Here is a 17,139-nt window from a genome sequence, read left to right as displayed (position 1 = left end):
GTCTTCAAGTCACCTCAACAAAGATGGTCTTTATCACTTCCCATGAGCCTTTCTATGTACCCAGAACTGAACAGCTCACCATTTGGGGTTCATAATTAGTTCTTCCTATGTCCTTTCTACATGGGAAGTACCAGCAGAGTTGAGACCCCAGATCAATGATCGCAGACCAACATCTATAGAGAGGCTGGGGAAGAAACTGCCGAACAAATGCATGAATCATTCAGGGCTCCAGGAAAGCCCACCTCCTCCAGGAAGCTCTCCCCAAGGACACAGCAACTCTTCTTCTGCCAGGCTTCAGTTAATTGATCCTCTGTCTGATTCTCTTGAAGATGGACCTGAACCTGTGGCTAGGCCATGGGTAATGCCATGGCTCCCCACTGCCCAGGGTCTTCTACAACCTTAAACCTAGACCATGCTGTAGAGATGCCACGGGGCCTACTGAAAATCTGCAAACACGGGTTCCTTCCCCCAGAACGTACTTATTCTTGCATTCTGCTCACGGCCACCTCTTCCAGAATTGTCCCACCACACTCAAGCTCCTCCAACTTGGACCGTCCCCTCTCCTGAGGGCTCCTTCTTGCATTCTCAGCTCTTGGGTCATTGCTTTACTTACCAAGTACTTTCGCCACAGTCACTATGGTATGCTCAGCATTAAGCCATGTCCAAAGCCCTCAGTACCTGTTTAAAAGTAAAGCTCTGGTGCATATTTTACAAAAGTGAAGGGAAACGAGGCTCAGAAGGGTGCAGGGCCTGCCCAGGAGCACACAGCACAAGACAGGTAGTGTCAAAGTTGGACTTGAGTTCTCCAAGACCTATACCTTGAGATTCTCCCATTTATTCCACTCTAGGAGTGCTGTGCCCCAAATAAATCCTCGGTGGACAGAGGAAAAAGAAAGAGATGAAGCAAGGAATGATAAATGAAGTTCAGTGGGCTGGGCATGTAGCTCACTGATAGGATGTTTGCCTAAGAATCACAAGAGCATGGGTTTGACTTCCTCAGCACTGAATAAAACTAGGTATGATAGCCCAAGGCTGTAATGCCAGCACTTGGGAGGTGGAGGTAGGAGGATGAGAAGTTCAAAGTCATCCTTAGGCTACATAGTGAGTTTGAGACCAGCCTGGGCTACATAAGACCCGCTTAAAAAAAAAAAAAAAGGAAAAGGAAAGAGAAAAAGGAAGGAATGAGCTGAATGGAAGCTAGATAAAGAGCAACATGTAGCTCCCTCTTTCTCAAGAATTTCCCAAATGGAGGCATTTCCCCAAGCATTTCAGAGATGTCTCCGACATGTAACATGCCCTTCACCCTGCACTGGCCCAGTAAATCACCTTCAGTTGATACAGTCTCAGCTTGCTTAAGAATCCTAGTACAAGGGCTGGAGAGATGGCATAACAGTTAAGGTCCTTGCCTGCAAAGCCCAAGAATGCATGTTCGAATCTCCAGGTCCCACATAGCCAGACAGAGGGTAATGCAAGCATGCAATGTTACACATTTACACAAGGGGGCGCAAACAGCTGGAGTTCGTTCACAGAAGCTGAAAAGGCCCCGGTGCGCCCATTCTCTCCCTCTCCCCCAGCCCGCCTCTCTCTCTGCCTCTTTCTCTCTCAAAAAATAAAGTTTATAAAAAAAAAAAAAGAATCCTAGCTGAGGATTGGGTGCTGGAGCTGAGCTGGCTAGAAGTGGGAAGAAAAGGAAGATGGGGTAACCTGAGGATGTGCCCAGGGCCCTGTCTCAGGTATTAATTAGGGTGTAGCCACTATTCCCCAGATAGAGCAGAATTCTGTTGGGGGTGGTTGGGGCTACATCTGCTAGCACCTTCCCATCCTGAGCCTGCCTCCTCCCACCTGGTACTGCACTATGCAGCACTTCCCCCAACCCCCAGCATGACGTTTTAGGTGGAAAACAGTGAAAGCTGGAGTCACAGGTTTCCACAGGAAGCACCCCTCCACGTGCATGCTGAGCAGATGGAAAGGGGAAGGTGGGAGGGCATTAACAAGTGGGCACAGCCTATGAGCTTCAGGAGGTGATAGGGGCACAGGAAAGGGGACATTGTGGTGCTCATATATAATCCTTTTCTCCTCCCAACCCAATACATATCACAAAAATGGTGGGGGGGGAGGAAGTGAAAACCAGAGCCAAACCCTGAAGCCCAGACAGGCAGGCAAAGCTTGCTTCTTGGCATCCTGCAGAATTTTCTGTCCTTTCTTCATTCTGAAACTCCCCCATCCAAGCCACCCACCTTGGAACCTGGCAGTTCTCCCCTTTGTAAAAGGAAAGAGAAAATGAGCTGGGCAGGAGAAGGGGAAGAAAAGAAGGGAAGAGTGCCCAGTATTCCTTTCCAAGGAAGGCTGGGTCTTGGCCCTCCCCCATGCCCTCTGGACATTCTCTCTGAGTGTCCTTCAGAAAGCTGTGAGGAACCCACAGCACCTCAGGCCTCACCTGGGGTAGGAACAAGGCCAGTGAAAGAGGAGGCCCAGGGGGAACTGTTTGGAAAGTTACAAGTAGCTGAAAATAGGGGCTTAGTACGAGCAAGCTTCCTCAACCTTGACTGTAATAAAAACAGATAATGCGTGAGTGAGCTAGGGAGAGCATGCTGGCAGGGGCTGCAGAGGCCGGCTGGATGCAGACAGTTTAGAATTCAGAGGAGATGCCAAGTGAGTAAACAGCGAATGAAGGATTATCCGGATGGGCCAGGAGCCGTTCCAGCAAGAAACTGGATGGGGACACGTCAGGATCCACAAGCACTCGGACTTCCCACCAGAGAGCAAGGCCTGGTGAGCTACAGGGCCTTGTCCATGCCTTTGCTTTGTCTTGCAGCAGATAGAACAGCCTGGGGAATGATGGCTCACATTTGTACTGTATAGACCAGTTTGCAAAGCGCTGGGCAGTTTGTGGAAGGTTTCACGTCCATTATCACACTCAATGGAGGTGATGGGGATATCTTCTGCCCGGCAACCTCCTCACCTCATCATAGCCATGCCATCTCCCACAATTATTGGCCCAAAATTGCATCAAGCTCTGGCCCTAAACCTCAAGAGGAGGAAGGCAGGCCGGCCACTGGTAGACCCCAGAGAACTGCTGAACCTGGCAGTCACCAGGGTCAAAGCCATTCAATATGGAAAGGGACAGGTGTCAGGTCTGAGCAGGGAGCCAAGCCTGAGGGATAACTAGCTAAGTTAGCCAGGAACCTGCTGTTCTCCACACCCACCTTGATCCTGAAGCTGATGAGCTGCCTGGGCGTCCATGAAAACGATCTTGTCCATCAGAACAGCAGGATCCCAAGAAAGGAGGAGCTCACATGGAGGGCCTCTCCAGCAGGGGTGTGGAGCGGAGGCAGGATCAGGGATGTGTGATGATTAAGTGCAGGCCTTGACCACTAGTTACTCCTATGAATAATGCATTGTTGTGCCTTGGCCTAAATCAGCATCTTATTGTTATTAATAATACACGGTTGCAAAGAAGCTGGGGATGGAATGGTGTACAGTATTTCATTGGAGGATCTCAGAGTTCCTCATACTGATGACTCAACTCCAGCTCCTCAGGCTATAGGCTTCTTTACAGGCCAGGAAGGGTACCTGTTCTGCTCTGACTTCCTCCCACCTAAGGCTTGGAGCCATGAAGGCCACAGGGGTGGGGTGGGGTGTGAGGAATTATCTATCCTGGCTTTCAAATACTCACCCAGGGTTTTTGGTGGGGGAGGGGAATGCACTTAATATTTTCCAGCTCAAGGGCTCTTGAGGATGCAACACGAGGTGAAGCAGCTTCCAGAGATGTTTTTTAAGGAGGAAAGAGGAAACTAGAGAGGGACTCCAGGTGTGGGAGGGAAGGATGGAGAAACTGAACACAGCTCTGTTACTCATCAGCTGTGTGACCCTGGGATACTCACTCACCTTTTGGGTTATCAGTTTTGTCGTTACAATTTAGGGTGTCTGAGGTTCTTTCTTGTAGGTGCCATTTCACTACCTAACAGGGAATATGGGTTGCACCGAAAATGATTGGGACAGACACTGGGTATCTTGCGCTGTCCGCGGTGCTGAAACAGGCTTGTTGGTCGCTCCTGTCCTTGGTGCTGAAGCCCTGGATCCCAGAACTGCAGAAGCCTATACCATCCTGCGCTTTACTCCACCAAAAACCCTGGGTGAGTATTTGAAAGCCAGGATAGATAATTCCTCACACCCCACCCCACCCCTGTGGCCTTCATGGCTCCAAGCCTTAGGTGGGAGGAAGTCAGAGCAGAAGAGACTAGAAACTTCTCACAACTATAGCATAGTGGTTCCACCTTCTTCTGCCAGTTCCTCTCCATCAAATCCAGCTGGAGTGATTGGCAGGCCTCTAGACCTGCTTTTCCTTAGATGTGGGGCCACCAACACCAGACAAAAGGAGCCTCCCACTAATGTCAATACCACACCTTCTTCTCTCTAGTGGAGTCCACCGCACTACCTCCTAGTGGCTAGTGTGGCACTATACCCTGAGCAGGAGCACAGAAGATCCCCAGAGGTGGTACTGAGCAGGCAGGGAAGAAGCAGCAGACGGTCTGTCCTCCGCCGCCCCCTCACTGCTCTTGGGGCAATCTGGCACTCTGAGCTTGCACCGTTGCCCAACACATGCACGCTCCAACTTGTCTGACCGTGTCCTGGTTTGCTTGAGCATCGTGCTGCCCGGGTCACAGTGCAGACTCAGCCCAGTGAAGCAGGCCTGGGACAGGCAAAACTTCCTGTTCCCTCTTTCAGGTGGTGGGTGGACATGACTTGCTTAAACCGCAGGGCTAATGAAGTCCTTTAAGTTGCCTGCCTCGGGGCAGAAATTCCATACTTCACATTCACCCACATAAGAACTTTGCTCACAGCCCCTCCCTAGGAAAAAGTGAGGACCTTGGGGAGGAGGCTGCATCTATAGGCACTCCTGTTCCCAATTCTACAAATGTATGAGTGGGGGGAGGTCCCTGAGAAGCAGCTATTCTTGGTGATTCTAAAGACTGTTTGAGATTAGCCTCGCTGGGTGTAGAAACTACTTTTCTTCCAAAAACAAACAACAACAACAACAAAAACACAAATAAGAGCTGGATGGATGGCTTAGCAGATAAGGCGCTTGCCTACAAAGCCAAAGGACCCAGGTTCGATTCTTCAGGATCATGTAAACCAGATGCACAAGGTGGCACATGCTTCTAGAGTTTGTTAGCAATGGTGGAATGCCCTGGTGTTCCCATTCTGCCCCCCCATAAACAAAATAAAAGTTTTTTAAAAAGCAAATTCACCTGAAGGCAACACCCTGAATCATAGCTTCTCTGAACCCAAGCAGGGCATAAAGTTAATTTACTTTAATTACAGTAGATCCAGCTAGTATCACTTACTGAGCACTTACTATATGCCAAGCACTGTATTAAGAACTCTACAAACATTTTATCACTTAGCCTTATAAACCCTCACAGGAGGAAGCACTATGCTCAGCCTCCTACAGGTGAAGAAAGCGGGGTTCAGAAAGATGAGGTGATCAGCGTGGTGCAGCTGGTGAGTGTTGGAATGAGATGAGAAACCATAATTGTCTTCCCTGAAACTTGTAGCTCAACGTGATCCATCTCATCACCCTCCCATGTTCCCCGGGCCTCACTGTCCCTTAGGTATCAGCAAGACCACTCCACCACTCTCACCTGGCAGCTGAGAGCTACATGGTAAAGACAGTAACACCTTATACTCAGCAGTACTTATAGCCTGCGAAGTGTTGGCACAGCCACTGTCTGGAGTGAACCTCATGATACTGAGGGATGAGGCAGGCAGGAATGGCCTTACTCTGATTTCTCAGGAGGAAAACCCTAAGGTTCAAAGGAATAAATGGCTTGCCCCCAGTCACACTGTGAGTCAGAACTCAGTTGAAAGTGGTAGGACTTCCAGCTTAGTGCTTACTTCCTAAGGCTGGGGTACTAAACAAGGGAAGAAAGGAGTCCTAGGGCTTTTATCTCCAGAGGGTCTTTCTGAGACCCTGAGCTGCCTGACCCAGCTGCTCCCCCTTCCTGCTCCCTAGAGGCCATCAGCTGGCTCAGCTTTAACTTGAAGTCTTAGAGTCTCATTCTAAATAAATTTTTTTCCAGGCAATTACCTCCTGCTAATTAGGAAGCAAGGCTGCCAGTCCCAGGGCCCTGGGCTGACCCCTTTCTCAAGCCACAGGGGCGGGGTGTGTGGAAGTACTGCATAACAGAACAAGTCACAGAAACTGCCTGGGTCAGAGACCTTCAGGGCAATAGGGATGAGCAAGGAGTTTCAAGAAACTAGAAGAATGGAAGTGAGGATGCCATGGATGGTCTCTGAAGTAGAACAGAGCCAGGGGACCAGGAGCTAGAAGCAGTCTAGACACATCATGCAAAGTAAGAGAGACCTGGGCTTCAGGACAGCCGAAGGAATCCAGAAACCAGAGAAACAGGGATATAAGGACAGACTGAAGGGAGGGCAGAAAGAAGGACAGAAGGAAGGTAGAGAGGGATCTCAGGAAGTTGAGGAATTTCCCTTCTGCGGAGAGGGTAAAGAAGAAGGCACTCCAGACAATGGCTAAGATTACAGAAGAGGACAGCGAAGAGGGAGATAGCAAGAGCCTACAGGTACAGGAAGGAGAGAAGGACAGGGAGGAAGAAGGAATTGCTAGAGGAAAACCCCAGAGAGAAGCAGGGGAAAATAGGGGAGGACAGCTTGGAGTAGCAGCTACCAAAGCCCCAAGGAGGGCTCTCTCTATGTTATTGTCCTTGAGCCTCCCAAATGTCAATGCCAAGCCAGCCAGGCCTGCACACTCTCCTACGCAGCCACAGGTGCAAGTGGACACAATGACAGGACACCAGCCTGCTCCGGCCCCAGATGTCCTTCCAGTCGTTCCACTCAGCTGTTCGCCCTCCCTCCCAGCCAACCTGACACCCTCTCCAGTGGACTAAGTGAGGTATCTTCCTGGGCCACACAGCAACCTGACTAGGAGCTTCTTGGATTATGTGTTCCAGCCTCTCTATATTTATGTCTCAGCAGGAGAATCGAGGCACAAAGAGGAAATGGTGCCCAGCCAAGGTCATACAGTAGTAGGTGAAGCCAGCAGCAGAGGAGTCAAGTCCCAGTGGGGAGTCCTATTCCCTGCAGAGGATAGCAGCAAAAGAGGTGTTGAACTCTAGCAGGTGAGACCTGGATCAAAGCACTGTGTATTGGGGGGGAGGGGGAGCACACAGAAGGACGCAAGAGTGGCCCAGGGCTGAAAGGAAAGCAAAGGAAGGGATCACTGGGTAGGAGGGTTCTGCACAAGTTCTAATGGCAGCTAAGATTACTGAGTACTTACTAGGCACAGTGAGCCAGCTACTTAACACATGATGTGTGGGATCCCATTCAATCCCCATGACAACCCTGTTACAGTGAAGAAACTGAGAGTTAGGAGAGTGAGCCAGTGAAATAGTTCTACTTGGTGGCCAGCCACGTTGAGGCCACCTCCCTAAGGACTCCTCTAATCTGGCTTTATCTGAGTACTCAGCTTGGGAGCATTGATACCTCAGATGCCAACAGGGCTGTAGGTCTGTATTGTAGGGCATTTTCAGCCTCAAAGGGGCAATACCATGAGGTCCCAGACTAGGAAAAAGTCTCATGTTTAGGCACTACAGTCTGGGTTCTCATCTTGGCTTTGCCTCTTTTACTGTGTGAAGTGTGACTTTGAGACAGGTTCACTGGCCCTCTCTGGCTCTTGGAATTTTCACCTATAACATTCAAGGGTAGGACCAGAAAAACAATGAGTGCATGTACATTCATGGGGCTAACTTGGTGGCAGACACAGTTCTAGATGGTTTACGTATGCTAATCCATAGAGTGCCTCACAGTGGTACTATTCCCTTCATTTCACAGGTGAGAAGGGAAGCACACAAGGTTAAGTTGCCCAAGGTCACAGCAGATTTGGAATTTGAACCCCATAACCTTTAATCCAGCACCTCCATGCTCTGGCTGCCTTTCTGCACATGCATGCACATGTGCCTGTATGTAGTCCAACCTTTCCTCATATGCTCCTTGTTTTCACCTAGTTTCTACCTGGTACAACCATGATGGGCCACACAGATCCACATGCATCCTAGCACCAAGAAAAGGCTACACACACACACACACACATACCCCTCCTTTCTGGGCACTGGAGTGCACAGCCACGTAGCAGTGACGTGGCCCACCACACCCTTTCTCCTCTGCTTCCCTCTAGTGCCTGGGTGGCATGTCACATCACACACCTGTCGGCACCCCCATCTCCACTGCCTTCCTCACACCTCTTCCCTAACAGAAGCAGGCACCTTCTTCAGGAAGAAAGCAGGCTAAGGCACAGCCTGGCTCCCACAACCCAAAGATGCCAGCCAACCTGGGGATGGAGAGGGAGGAGGAGGCAGTAGCCGGAGGCTCAGTGGTGCTCAGGGTCTACGCTCCTATCACAGATCAAGCCCCTCTTCAGCTCCGAGTGTCAAACATAGTTCAGCTTTCGTGGCTCTAGGAATGGCAGCCATCCTTGGTCACTTCCACGTATAGGCCAGTTGGGGGATGTGGGAGTAGGGTCTGCCTCTTGCTCCTGAAGCAGAGGGATATGGTACCCCCCAGGGCTCCTCTGGCTGAGTTACCATTGCACTCCTCCACCCTATCCCTGGTCCCTACGCTCTCCTCCCCCTGCCCAAGCATCTTAGAGTTCTGGGTATTTTTAGGCCTCAGCTGACAGGCTGTGAAATCGCTCCCTTCGCACCTCCCTAGCCAGGCGGGGGCTGGAGAGGGAGGAATGAGGTTGGGGGGCACAAAGACAATTCATTGGGCTCCTCCAGGGCTGGCAGGCACCAAGCATGGAGTGAGGGACCCCTCCTCTTTTCTCTGGAGCCTCCCCAGGTGAAAGAATCTCTCCATCATGCTTGGAGAAGAGAACAGGAAACAGAATGGGAAGGGGCCTCTACTTCTTTAGGTGACCTGAGAGTAACTGCTTTAGTGGACAGCCCCAAGCATTAACAGAAGTGCTGGGACATCCTCCAAGTCTGCTCTGCAGCCAAACCAACTCCAAGGGCTTCCTTCTTTGAAGTGGGCTGAGAGACAGGCTGGCTGAGATTCTAAATAAGGGAGGCACCTAGGAGTGTGTCCCAGTAGTTACAATGCACCTTTGGAGTGAAGCTTACTCAAATTCCTATCCCCGCTCTGCAAGGTGGCCCAGACAAGACCTTTTTGCTCCTGTTTGCTGGGCCTCAGTTTCCTCACATGTAAAAGAGAGATAATGCCATCTCTCTCAGACTAGCTGTGAAGATTCAAGACAAGATGAGCTGTGGGACCCAAAGGCACTGCTCAGTGACTCTCCCTGACCTTCAATTCCCCACCATTACTCGTTCTTTGGCTGGCTTTCTGGCTATAATCCCCAAGCCAGAGGCCTACAATTCATGCTGGCATGAACTCTTTGGTGCCAGTCTGACCACCCATCTCCAATGGAACATATTTCCAACTAAAGTGGGCAAGTATCTTAGCTACCTCTCTGCTTCCCATTGCATGCATGTGCACACCCCCACGCATACACACTCACACACCACACACACACAAACACGGGCCCAAATGCCAACGTGTGTGTGCTGTCAGTGTCTCAGTGTCAGGGCATTTGCCCCAAGACAGCCCTCAAGGTAAGCAGGAAGACATACCCAGGCCCTGCTAAGAATGGGTTCTTGTGCCAGGGACCATGGGATGAGGGGGAGGGCAGCTTGCCTAGTTCCTGTGGAGACAGTTTGGCTCTTTTGGGACCCTGAAACGTGTGCTTAACAGTGGAATGTGAGCTGCTTGGTTCCCCCAGGACCTGGCTCTGGTGCCCACAGTGGGAGGGGGTGCAGAGCCAATCCTTATGAGTGTTATCTATGTCCCCAGGCAGTGGATCTGATACCTTAGTGTTCCATTCCTCCCTGAAAGGCCTTCTCTAACACCTCTGGTAATGGGAGATTCCCTTCACTCGCGTCTATCTACATTGGGCTACCAACTGACTGCCCATTCCCCACCACAGGCTTGCCAATGGCAAGGCCCAGTCTAGCTAGGTGCTGCCAATCTTCTAGCACTATGGACACTCCAAAAGCTCTGTTCAAGTAAAAAACTGAGTCAGGGAAATTGAGGTGGGGCTGGGCAGGTATGTCCCCAGCTGAGACTCTAGCTCTATTGCCTGCTAGCCTCTAGGCTTCCCACCCCCCACACTGCCATGCTAAAAGGCCTCCATTGTCTTAATGTAAAAAAAGAAAACACATGAAAGACTGGAGGGGGCTCATTCATTTGGTAAAGTTGCAAGTATGAAGAACTGAGTTTGATCCCCAGAGCCCACATAAAAAAGCCATACATGCTGGGCATAGTGATGTACTCCTTTAATTCCAACACTCAGGAGTCTGAGGTAGGAGAATCACTGAGTACAAGGGCAGCCTGGGATAGAGTGAGACCCTACCTCGAGTAAGAATGAACTGAGACACGTTCATGCATTCTTGTCATACCTGCGCAGGGGAGGCGGAGACAAGTGGCTCTCTGCAGCTTGCTGGCCAGCCTGTCTCGCCTGCTTGATGAGCTTCGGACCAATGAGAGACCCTGTCTCCAAAGTAATGCACAGAGCCTGAGAGGAACATCTGAGGTTGTCCTCTGGTCTCCATATGCACATGCACACATGAGTATACACACCTGCATACACAGGAGCACATGTGCACACACATGCACAAAAAGTAACTGGGGATATAGCTCACTCAGTCGATAGAGCGATTGCCTCGCATGCATGAAGACCTGGGTTTGATACTCAGTACTCCCTAAAACTCAGCTTCACGCTGTTCACCTGTAATCCCTGCACTCCTAAGGTAGAGACAGGAGATCAGAAGTTCAAGGTCATCCTCGGATACATAGTGAGATCAAGGCACCAGGATATGTGAGATCTTGTAAAAAGAAATCTAATTTTTCCATTTCTGAATGCAAGGCCTTTCCTAATAGGGCTTAGTCTTCCCCTTTTTTTTTTTTTTGTTTATTTATTTGAGAGCAACAGACAGACAGAGAAAGAGGGAAAGAGAGAGAGGGAGGGAGGGAGGGAAAGAGAGAGAGAGAGAATGGGTGCGCCAGGGCTTCCAGCCACTGCAAACGAACTCCAGATGTGTGCGCCCCCTTGTGCATCTGGCCAACGTGGGTCCTGGGGAACCGAGCCTCAAACCAGGGTCCTTAGGCTTTACAGGCAAGCACTTAACCACTAAGCCATCTCTCTAGCCCTTAGTCTTCCTTTCTAAACCTTGCCTCCTATTACTGTCCCATAAGGTCTCCTTTCCAGTCAAGTTCAAGTGCTCACTGCTGCTTCAACTGGCCAAACCCCTCAAGCCCCTGAGCTGTAGTATGGGCCACCCTCTCCTCACTAAATGTCTCACCTGGGCTTGACCCGAGCTCATGTTCTTGGGTCCCGCAACATGCCTGGAATCCCAAATTGACCTCTCAGTGCAAATCTCCACTTGCCAGGTGTTCTGAGGATGAATGTGTTTCATGCTCAGAAGCATACCTGGTACACAGCAAGCACTCAGCGCTATGCTATGCAGATGGTAGCTGCCTGGCACTGCCTCAGCAAAGCCCTCCTCATTCCTCCATCAAGGAAGTAACAGACATGTCTTCCACCAAGCTTCTGGAATGGAACCCTTGCTCCATACTTCAATTTCTTGGTTCAGGGTATGTTGATAACAGCTACCAATCTGCATCATGAGTGTTTACTATGTGCTAGGCTCTCAGATGAATGCTTTTCTGCCTCATCTTCCCTCATCCTACAGCCACTCAGGAGAGAAGGAACATCATCAGGCCCGTTGCACAGACATGGAAACAAGGGTGACATAGCAGCAAGTACCTCTGTTGAAGCTCACAAGGACAGCAGCTTGAACTCAAGGCCCTGACTTAAACAAGCCATCCATGGAGGTACATATATTAAGCACTTAGCACTAAAGCCTCCACAGGTAAGATCTGGACACTAAAGTGCTTCTGCTGTTATCAGAGGAATGGGGTTGTGTATATTGGGTCATCTGAGAAGGGATTCCTGAAGCTAGACCTCCACCCTGCAGAGCACAAAAACCTTTCCATTCCTGGAGAAAGAAATCAAGGTTTTAGAGGGATCCCAGGACTGCCACAGATGGAGTCAGTAATGGCAAGGAGATAGGTAGGGAACCCCAATATCTCAGGGCCTAGAGGCCCTTAGCAGTGCTTAGGTGAACAACTCCTCTAGGGGGTCCTGGTGGCCTGTACTGGGCAGAGGACAGGGCCTGGCTTGTGCTGGCAGTGCTGGCCGCAGCTCTCTGGCCCTGCTGACACCACCCCGTGGTAATGAGACGGATCCAATTTGTACCCAGAGCCCCACCGGGAGCAGCTGCCGCGGCAGGGTTTGAAATAATTTAATTGGACACATTAGCCGCATAGCTCTTTCCTCCTCTCCCTTCACGCTGGGCCTCACTCAGGCGCCCCTTTAACACCACCCAGCCAAGCCGAAGGTAGGTGTGCACACCGCCAACCAGCTAGGACAGACCCACCGGCATATTTCTTCTCTTGCTCCCAGGGTTTCTGAGAATGCAAGTACCAGAGGGCGCTCAAGGCTCCAAGGTTTCCCCTTTTGCTGATGCAAGCAGCAGCTATGGGAGCCCACTGAAGCTGGGGTTCAGACCCCTCCCTCTTGTCTCCTCCAATAGGCAAAAAGGGGTCACTTATTCTCTCCATTAAGCATCTCTGGAAGTGCTCCCCCAGCCTCCTGCACACCAAGAAGGACAAAAGGTGCAGGGCTCGCAGCTCATGCCTATTCCAACAACATCTTTGGCTCTGTCACTAGCAGGGTCACTACTGACCCAGGGGACAGACCTCTGTCACTAGCAGGGTCACTACTGACACAGGGGACAGTCCTCTGTCACTAGCAGGGTCACTACTGACACAGGGGACAGTCCTCTTAAGCTGGGGGGGCTGTGTGCATATATACATAAACACAGTAGACATAATCACAAACACACAAATGAGCTCATCTAACCTAGACACACACACACGCACAACCACATTCACAGCAATCTTGGATCTATACACATGAGCACTCTCATCGACATCCCACATCCACACTCATGCATGCTCACAGCCAGGTGAGACCCTGATCACCAACGATGGAGGCCTTAGAGGTGGCCAGGCTGGCAGTTGGAAGGTGTGGCAGGGGTCACACAAGGTCCCTAGAGGGTCCAGGCCCTGCCTGGCTAGGTATAGGGCCAGAGGAGGCTGCCCTCCCCAGAGCTTTCCGTTACAGCTTCCCATGCACCTCAATGCACCTCGCTACAAATACAACTCATTAGCTGCTGTTTACAGCGGGCAGGGCACTCGGCACTCAGATGAGCACAACTATCACGGCTGGCCAGCTGCCGCCCGCCCGCCCGCACGCACACGCATGCACGTAGGTACACACAGACGCTGAGCTTCTGCCACCGCCCCGCCTTTCCATCCTCCTCGCGGGAGCCCCACACGCTCAATCACGTGAATATATCCATTCCCCAAACATTCCAGCCCACTATATAACTCAGCTCCTGGGCCAACCACTCCCCAAGGGACACACCTCTCTCATGAGCTCCCCAGAGAAGCCAATGGGGCAGCCCACCTTCCCACCAACGGGTTGGGAATGCAGGCACAGGCTCTGGGCGCCATCCAGTCCCTTCCACAGGTCTCATGCTGTCTGCCAACTCTGTTCCAACCCTCGGGGAATTCTGCTGGGTGAGACAAAGCCCTAGCCTCCAGACACAGATTGGACAGGGCCCAGCAGGGCTGCCCCTGCTGCCTGGAAGGTCAGCACCTCCATGTCCATGGCACTGGTGCAATCCACTTGGCACCACTGGCTCGGGTTCCCTGGCAAGGCAGGAGGGTACCCAGGCTTAGCCTGGCACGGGCTAGCTCCGGCACCTGGCCAGGGCAGTGACCGCCCTGATCAAGAAAGCTGACCTCATCAGCCACGCATGCCACCTGTGTACAATGCCTGTGGAGAGAGGACTGGCTCCACGTAGAGCTGTCCACGCCCACCTGAGAAGTCTCAGTATGCCTGAGGGAGCCACAGAGCCAACTCCTCCTTCACTGAGTCCTCCCAGCCAGCACATGGCCCCTCACCAGCTTCTCCCCTGCTATTCTCAGCCTCATTCCCCTGGGAGAAGCAGTTATTGAAAACGGTCCATCAGATGCAATAAGGATTCAAAGTCCCTGAGAGAATAAGGGGTGGGAGTGGGGGGGGTGGTAAGAGTGGGAAAACACCACACGCTCCTCCTCTGCCCTTCCCATGTGACATGCTGCAACAGTAGGGCTGGAGGAGGGCACAATATGTCACCCTCAGTGTCCATGGATCAGCCAGGGTCAGAACCCAACTGCCCAAAGGTCTCTTTGTTCATCTGATGCCCACCTGTTCCTTGGCCTTCCAGCTGTCCCCCCCACCTGTCACCAGCTGGCCCATCATTCCAATCCAACCTGCTCTAGCCACCCCCTTCACCAAGGTAGGGTTTTGGAACTGTTTCTCTCCCTGCTGTTCTCCAGTCCTCGAGTACCTCGTCTGGTGACTGTGCTATTCCCACATGGTCATGGAATAGTACAAGCCAGAGCCAAGGAGGGGACGTCTACAGCTTGGGGTGGGTGGAGATTGCTGGCTACTTTAGTTCATGCATGTCAGAGGGCATCCTCTTCCACCCTGGTGTTAGGCCTACTCAACTCGGTCCTCTCCTACCACACCTGTTGGAGGACCAAGTACTCTGTCTCGAGCCCTAGATGCAGGCGGGGTGGCCCATGCCTGTGCAGGTGGGGCTAGGAAAGGAAAGTCTATGGTACGTGGAACCTCCTTGGACTTCCATGCCCGGCCCTGGACCCAACCCCACAGTTTTCATACCCTAACCCTAATCCGCCCTTTCAGCCCATGCTTCTACCTCTAGCTTCATACTTACCCCTGATCAGTCTCTTTCCTTGACTTGTGTTTGGGGAGTGCAATTCCACCTGGATAATCTCATGGACTGTCTGCCTTGAGGAAGGGCCCCTGCCCTATGTAGTATACATGAGTCTGACTGCCCTCCTTCCCCTGTAGGAATGACCTGCTTGGCAGAATGTCTGTAGGGGACACAGCCCACTAACAGGTGGGAAAGATGGAGGCTTCACTTACAGCACTGCTGCCAGCACTGGTGGGGATACGCTTCCAGAGGGCCTAGGGGCTGGGTAGGCAGCCTTCAGGACTTGACCTCTCTCCCAGCTATTCCTTCTCTAGCTCACTGCAAGGTCACCTCTCTCTCCCTCCCTCCTCCTCCCTACTGCCGTCCTGCCTGCCCACTGCAACGCTGACCCCTGCAGGCCTGCTGAGGCCTTGCCCAGCTTGGGGACAGACTGCCAGCTTCAGGATGCTCAGAAGATGAAGGCTGAAGAAAGGGAGAGGGCAGAGGAGGCTGCAAGGATGGTACGGGATGCTGGACAGAGTCTGGAGCAGGGGCCCATGGGTGTGCATGGGAGGGAACAGGTCTGCGTTCTCCATTGGCTCGTTTCATCCCACAGTCTATAACACACAGAAGTAGTAGTGCCTAGGGGGACAGGGGCTCAGGTGTAGAGAGGACAGCACCTGTCAAGCTAGGTCTTGTGATGACCTGCAGAGTGAGTGGGCAGAGGTAGTACCATGGGATACTCTGGAGTCAGCCTGGGGTAGGAGAAGACAGATTCCTTTCTTCTCTCTTTCTAAAGCAGCATTGGGTTACAGGTGTTCCTGGGAAGGGGATGAGAAAAGGCTGTGAGAGGTACTGACTCTGGGAAGGGAGTGCAAAGAAGAGAAGAGGGACTGGCCTGAGTCACAAAGGAATTAATTTGCATATCTCACTCCTACCTGGTGCTAGGCAAAGGAGAACTGTGAGTGGGCAGAAATTGGGGGACATAGGGCCCTAGCTGTGGGTAGCAGTGTCTAGAAGACCTTGAAGGAGCTTTGAGGGATAAGAGTAAACCTGGATCTATAAGGATTATAGGAAGTGGGCAGAGATACCAGTGGGCACCGAGGCTACCCCAAGGTCTCCGGCCCCCAGAAATCCCTGAATGGGTAGAATCTAAATGGTCTCTGCCCTCTCTGGCCTATTTCGGGCTCTACCAGCCTAGTGCCCACACCAGAGAGATGTCAACCTCAGGTCAGCTCCCTTTCCAGTCAGAGCTACCCAGCCAATGACACTGGTGGGCCTGCAGTGCCAAGGGACAAGATGAGCAAGTGGGGAGGGGAAGGTACAGGGGCTGCCAGCCTGCCAGGGGCAGCACTAAAGTCCAGGCCCTTTGCCCAGAAGATGCCAAGCACATCAAGTTGGCCTCTGTGGAGAGGGCAGAGGTGCTTGCAGGAGTGGTGATGTCATGACGCCCAAGAATGAAAGGGAAGGAGAGGGGGAAAGAGGGGACAAAGGCATAGCCCCAAGCAAGTGGGCCTAACAGCTATGGAGGAGAGGACAGTGAGTCTGGCAGGGCAGGCGATGGCAGTGTCCTCACTCACACCTTCCCATCTGCATTCCCCTGAGTTGGGCTTTGAACTAAGGTGCTGACTTCTGAGAGTGACCCAAGCAAGAGAATGTTCCTGTCCTTGGTCCAAGTGCGGGAAGCTGTCTCCTCCTGGGAGAAGATGCCAGGGTAGGTGAGCTGGGTCCAGATAGATGAGGGGAGGGCTCCCCACAGGTAATATCCCTTCAGCCCACCTAGAGGACGTTCAGAGAAGGACATAAGGCTTCAGAGAAGGAGACTGAATCTCCTTCATCCTCAGACCCCGGTGCTGAGTGAGCACAATGCCCCAGCGCCCAGTAGGTTGTGTTCAGTGGACTCGGACTGAAATGAACCAATAGGGGGAAAGCTGGTTCATGGGAGACAAGAGAAATGCTGAGGCTGTCCCTTGAGGGCAGAAAGAAAGAGTGGGTTGGGCACGAATGGACAAAGCCAGTGCCCACTAGCTTTCCCTGGAAAAGGTCAGAGTCCGAGGTCCCTCATGTAGATGGTCTTAAAGCTGGTCCTTTCCCCAGAACCTGTCCATCCCCAGGGGACCACAGCAGGGAGCCCAGAGTCTCTCGTGGGAGTAGGTCATAGGCTTAAATCATGCTCTCAGCCTTGGAAAACAGCCCTCTGAGACCCTCAAGCCAGAACGGGCAGACAGGGCGGGTG

At 52.0% G+C, this 17,139-nt stretch overlaps 1 protein-coding gene across 6 annotated transcripts in view; it reads right to left on the bottom strand.

Annotated features, from left to right (window-relative positions):
• Syt7 (synaptotagmin 7) overlaps positions 1–17,139 on the bottom strand; it is a 64,054-nt gene that overhangs the window by 45,903 nt on the left and 1,012 nt on the right. The gene's annotated exons all lie outside the window — the stretch shown is intronic.

This window comes from Jaculus jaculus, chromosome 1, assembly GCF_020740685.1.
Source record: "Jaculus jaculus isolate mJacJac1 chromosome 1, mJacJac1.mat.Y.cur, whole genome shotgun sequence".
NCBI classification, from domain to species: domain Eukaryota; kingdom Metazoa; phylum Chordata; class Mammalia; order Rodentia; family Dipodidae; genus Jaculus; species Jaculus jaculus.
Note: the sequence above shows the minus strand (reverse complement) of the source record. Positions and strands in the feature narration are given on the sequence as shown.